We start from the raw sequence: 6,882 nt of genomic DNA, 5'->3' as shown, positions 1-6,882 counted from the left end.
CCTTTTATCTCCCTTTCTCCCACTTCGTGGTCAACGACTCCAAAAGTCACAATCATAACCTTTGAGAGATTAAGGTTAAGAATGCTCTGTTTTTTAGAATTCCTAACCCAAATTTATAACCTCAAAAAGAAGAGGTTAGGATTGCTCCAAAATGGAGCATCTCTAACCTTCCTTTCTAACCTTTTTCACAGGACAATGGAAATTTTATGGAGTGAAGTTGAATTTGGGGTTTTTGAACAAAGCCTCCAACCTTGTAAGCAATAAAAGTTTTGAAACAACATGTGAGAATGAACCATTTCAAATTTTGTCAGGCTTGAAAAATCACAGCCTTGGTCGATACTCATGCAAAATGTGGAATGGATGACGATAGACTTGACAAAATTTCTGAGCGAAATGTTGCCTCTTGGAAGGTAATTATTTCAGGTTATGCGCAATATGGGAGATTGAAGGGTGCATATTTTGGTTGTTGTTGTCAAGCCAGATTGCATTAGTAGACATGTATGTTCTGTATCAGTTTTGAAAAGGGAATAAAGTGCACAGACTTTCTGTGTCAATTGTTTGACCGAATGTCTAAAAGAAATATGGTCTCAGGTAACACCACTATCGCTGGGTATGCAAAATAAATTTGTTGAACAAGCTTTAGAAACTCTTGAACAAATATCATTGACAAGTGTGAAGCCAAAACCCGTAATCCTGCCAGCATCCTTCATGCATAAAATGAGGTATTGAAATTCATCGAAGCATATTTGGAATGGATTTTTGTTAGGCGTGGCGACAATTATACTGGTAACATGTATGCAAAATGTGGTAGCATAGACAACACACTCGAAATGTTTGACATAATACATCAAAGCGAATGTCATCTCATGGTACACCATGATCAAAAGATTCACAGAAAAATGGACATTCAGAAAAAACTTTAGACATTTTCAAGCTTATGCAATTGACATGTGTAAAGTTGAGTCCCATGATTAAAACTATGGTGTTTGTGTGGACTGTTTTCTTGGTGCCCGATTCATACCAAATTGAAGCATAGGTAAGGCACTTGAATTGTTCGACGTGATGCCTCAAAGAGACACTATCTCACCACTTAATTTCGTAGGGTATGCTCTCAAGTGATTTGTTGAAAAGGTTCTTTGTAGCAGATGCAATTGACATGGGTAAAGCCGAATTCTATAAAGTTTCATTGAGCGCCTCCAAAGAAATGTCATCACATGGAATTCAATTATTTCTAGGATATACACAAACTAATTTGTTACAAAGACTATAAACTTTCAAGCAAATGCAATTGCCCCATGAACATGCATGCAAAATATGGAGGATAAAACAAGGCATGTGAAATGTTTAATAGAGTTCTTCAAAGAGAGTGGTGCTCGCAACCACACTAGTGGTCATGCTTTGTAAATTGTGGAATCTCAGTGTGTATTCGTGTGTCTTCCATTGAGGTTTATGTTATCTACTTTCTTTAGTTTTGTGTTTTCCTTCCTTTTTGTACTTTCAGGTCAAAAGTACACAAAAATCACAAATACCCCCATCATACGAGGGAGCTACCCCTCCCAAACATAGAGGAAGTTTGTGGCCTCCTCACAATCTCTCCAACTGTTGGCATGATTGTCATTGCATTTCAGGCAAACAGGGTCAATTTCAAGTAAACAATCATAGTGACAAATATGTTTACCAACAAACATAAAACTTAAACACAACTCACACAGAAATCACCAAGTAACCGTAGAGTGGGCCTTGCCTCCTTGGTCGCGAAGTGATGAATTACAAACACAACTTGTTACTTGGTATCAATTCTCATAATAAGGAGAAACACGACTTCAAAAAATTTAAACTTCAAGTTGAAAAATATGTATTATCTATGATTAAGTTCAGATAGGTACACATACTTATAAAGATCATACATGCTAACAAGAGGTTTTTAATTTTGTTTGTTTGTTTGGCCTATCGACCACTCACAACCAAAAGCCTATGAAAATGAAAAAGGGTTGCATGCCACTTATAACTTTAAAACAAAATTTCCTAAATCAAAATGATCATTCGTTAACAAAGTCTTGCTAATTTCATCCATCGATCTCCCATGGTCCTCATGCTCATACCAGTTGTAACCTCCTTCCTAACCATTTCCTGCCATTTCAGACACAAAACAATCAAGATTATCATGATTTTCAACAGTTTGTTAATCCAAATTTCTTTTCCATATTTTATTAAATATTAAGGTTCCTTTAGCAAATGGTGACAAAAATATGGACATAGGAAAACCTAAAGAGGAAAATGTAAGGCAAAAATAATGAAATATTCTACACTCATCATTTTCCCCCAGCTGGACGATTTGCATGTCCTCATGCAAAGGAATGTAGGCTACAAACCAGGTAGAGTTGTGAGCTTCTGTAGGGTGCCATTGATCTCATGGACCCATTGTTGTTGCATTGCCTTAATTTTTTGCGTGTGCTCTTGAATAGACATTTGAGAAACTGTTGCTGCTTTGAGTTCATCTATTTTTTATGCTTGTGAATTGATGATGGAATGAGCTTCTTATAACAACCCATGTAACCTCCGATTCTTGGTCTTTATTTTAGTCATGTCAGCTTTCAGATCCTGAAATTCTTTTTCCGTCATCATTTGAGGATCTTCCTCCTCAAATTCTTCCTCCGATTCATGGCGTTCAGTCTGAAGACTTTCATTCACATTATCAATCAATTCATCTACCTTCTCATTTTCATGTGGGTCAGAAGTAGACAACTCACTATGTCCTTTGTTTTCAAGGCTTGGTTGATCATGCTCTGATTTCTCTTGTTCTGTTTCATGGGCAATGCCTTCTGTCATATTTTGTACTAGAGGAGTATTATCAATATTATCCATTGGTTCCTCTGGAACTTGTGCATCTTTATCCGGAGACATTGCATTTTCTGTTTCTTGTTCCTGATTTGTCTCTGAATGTGACATTGCCCTTGCATCCTCTGTTTGCCCTTGTTAAGTATCTACTAACACATTCTCAAGGTTAGTTTCTAGAGATTCATTGGTTTGTTGTTGTTCTTTCACCCTCTAGTGTTTGGCCCTACTAAACTCCCTGTTGAATTTTCCTTGTTTTCTAGTTATTGCAGACAAATTTTTTATTTCCTCAGAACCTTCCACATTACTAGCTACTTGGGCTAAGGTATCTAACTTAGTTGAAGCATCCAATTTCTCTTTCCCCTTCTTGTCACCAGATTGATCAGTGAGCGATGATTTCAAAAATTTAATTTTCACACTACCCTACTTGCTTGGGGACGAAGGTTTTGGCTTTTTGGATTATGATGCAACTTGTCTTGTAGTACTTCAGGTCACTCTTTTTCCAGGTTTTGGGGTTTGTACAGAGGGTTTACTAGGGTTTCATTTGTGTTTGTTTTTACTAACCTGTTTAGATGACCCTTCTTGTTTACTTTCCTCAGAGACAAACTCTTCTTCATCAGACCCCTCAGACCCATACTCAAGTTTTATCTAAAGAAGACAACTTCTTTAGGAGGAAGCTCAAAGAAGCTATTGAAATTCACAATCACCCCTCCAACCTAAATTAGGATAGTGTTTCGAATTTAAGTTCCACCTAGCACCTGCTATTAAACCTCCTTAAGGAACCTAGTTCTCCCACCCACTAATCGCCCTCCCCCCTTCGATGTTCTTGTCTTTCCCTGGTCCGTCTTCAGTTTCTCCCCCCTTGGTCCTTTGTGATTTTCTCTTACAATTTTTCTTTTCTTTTCATTGTATGTCACTTTTATTATATTATTTATTTTGTTTCTTGTTCTTAGTTACCTTGTTTCTCTTATTGATTTATTTTATTCTATCATTCTACCCATTTTTGTATTTTTTTTTTCTCTCCTTTAGCTTTAATTGTTTATTTTCCTATCTTATTCTTCTTTTCTTGGTCTTCCTTCTTTTATATCTTTTTCTAATTGTTATTTTGTATCTTTTTATTTATTCCAATTTCTTCTTATTATATTTTATTATTTCATTTTCTATTTATTAATTTATTTATATTCTTTCTTTTTTACTTTTAACTATCTATTTTCATTTTCTTTTCATCTTGGTTTATTGGTTTATTGTATCCTTTCTCAATTTTTATTTTTCCTTATTAACTTCATCTGGCTATTTTCGCCCTGATGATGGACCATGGAGTGGTAATATTAAAAAAATCACACAGTCAAATCTAGAAATTACTTAGCAACACAACTTTTTTCTACCTTTTTGTTGGCATTGCATTTTAAAAACCAAGACATGGAGACACTAGCAAGGCATACAAATGTTGTGACATTGTTGTAAACTTTGCCCACATCTTTACCAATGTCTAGCATGTTGCTTATACATATGTTTGTAATTATTTGGTATTCTATACTATTATAATGAAATAGTGCTAACATTTGGCAATAACTTGAGTGGAGCCTTGTTAAAAATATTATTCTACTTATTTAATTATAATTATATTATATTATATCCTTTTAACTTTAGTTTGCAATAAAAAATGTTATTTTTATAATTATTAGTACTTGTAGTTAGGCTAGTACTATTGCAATAGACTGCATTGTTTTTTTTAACTTATTATTATTCAATTGTTTCTCCACCAATTAAAACTATATATTTTTTGTTTTGATCTATGTTTTTTTAATTTTTATAATGGTAAGATGCATGAATTTTAAGTTTTTAAATTATAAAAATGTTTTTTTTCCAATCTAATTGGCTTGGAAAATTTACATCTTATTAGCGGATTTAGGTAACTATTTTTTTTAATTATAAAACTCTGAAAAATTATATTTTTTAATCAATTTGTTTTCAAACTTTTTAAAAATCAATATATAATATACACAACATTAAAAATATAAGAGTTAGATTAGGGTAATCCTTATGTAATTTAGTAATATATTTTTCTTAAATATAATGAAAATAATTTAATTAAATATTATATAATCATAATATAAAAAAATAATATAATAATTAAAATGTATAATATAATAATAGAACATTTAAGTGTAATTTTAAATTGATAACTTCTTATCTTTGTTTTCAATAATTTTAATTGATAACTTCTTATCTTTGTTTTCAATAATTTTAATTGATAACTTCTTATCTTTGTTTTCAATTGTAAATTTCATGATAGTTTTAATATTTATCCAAGAACATTGACATTAACCCTAACCTAACTTTAAATCTAACCCTATCTTTAATTCAACCTTAACATAAGACTAAATTGAAGATTTAAACAAAACCTAACCTAATGATAATTTTAAAAGTAATCATAACTTAACAATAATCTTAACTCTAATTGAATCATCAACTTAATTATTAATACATCATATTAATATTATATTATTATATTAATTATATTTTATTAATATTATATTATACTATTATTATATTATAATGTATTGTTATATTATTGGCATATTAATATATAATTCTTATTATAATTAAATATAATAAAATAATGTAATATAAAATTTTATATATATATATATATATATATATATATATTAAAGATATTTATAAATATATATACTAATTACCAATAATCATAATTTACGAACCAAACTTTTACTTAGGTACATTTTTACTTTTCAATTTGCTTTCCACTATATGTGATTAAAATTAATGTTAGGGTTAAACTTAGATCAACAATTAAGATTAGGGTAAGGATTAAAATTAGATAATTTGTTCATTATATACTATAATTCTGGGCACTCTCTAATGCATAACTACAATACATATGCCTTGAAAGTATACTAGTGATTGCACGTTGGTGTGCAATGGGTACGTCGAAGAGGCGTGGAAGGTCAATAAGGAAAACATTTGGTGTATTTTTTGCATATATTTGTGCAATACATGCGGTAAATAATAAGAGATTTGTATGTGCAACAAATGTCTAAATGGAGAAACAATAGCTTCAAATAAACTATGCATTCACATGTAGGGCTCTAAACATGATTGAAAGAAAGCCTCAAAATTAGTAAGATAATAAAAATCAATTACCAAAAGGCTCATGTTATGTTTGCAATAAGGAGAGAGAGAGAGAGAGAGAGAGAGAGAGAGAGAGAGAGAGAGAGAGAGAGAGAGAGAGAGAGAGAGAGAGAGAGAAATATATATATATATATATATATATATATATATATATATATATATATATATATATATATATATATATATATATATATATATATATATATATATATATATATATATATATATATATATATATATATATATATAGTGATAGGTAGAGAAAGGGAGAGATATAAACATACAAATAGATATAAGAATTGACAAGCAGTGAAAAAGGAGAGAGAGGCGGAGATATAGGGGTAAAGTGATAGAAATATTACAAGATAGAGGTATGGGGAGACATGGATAAAGAAATATAGAGAGGGGAAGATGAAGGTAGAGATGATAATATAGGAAGAGAGTTAGAGGTAGAGGTAGAGATAGAGATGGAGATTGGGAGAGAAGTAGATATGGACAAATAGGAGAGAGAGGGAGAGAGAGAGGTAAAGATATATGGAAAAAAGAGGGAGTGAGGGAGGGAGAGATGTGGAAATCTAGAGAGAGGGAGGAGAGAAAAGGACAGAGGAAAAAGGGGAGAGAGGGAAGAAGGGGGAGACGCCTCATTATATAGCGAGGGAGAGGGAACTTCAAAGATGGAGATGGAGGATAGGGACATGGAGAGAAGGAGAGGGAGGGATAAAGAGAGATATGAGAGATGGATGGATATATATGGGAGAGAAAATATATGGAGAGGGAGAGAGAAATATAAAGATATATATGCGAAGTGATATATACTGATAGGTAGAGAAAGGGAGAGATATAAACATACAAATAGATATAAGAATTGACAATTAGATAGATAGAGAGAGAGGC

This window comes from Cryptomeria japonica, chromosome 4 (genome assembly GCF_030272615.1).
Source record: "Cryptomeria japonica chromosome 4, Sugi_1.0, whole genome shotgun sequence".
NCBI classification, from domain to species: Eukaryota; Viridiplantae; Streptophyta; class Pinopsida; order Cupressales; family Cupressaceae; genus Cryptomeria; species Cryptomeria japonica.
Note: the sequence above shows the minus strand (reverse complement) of the source record.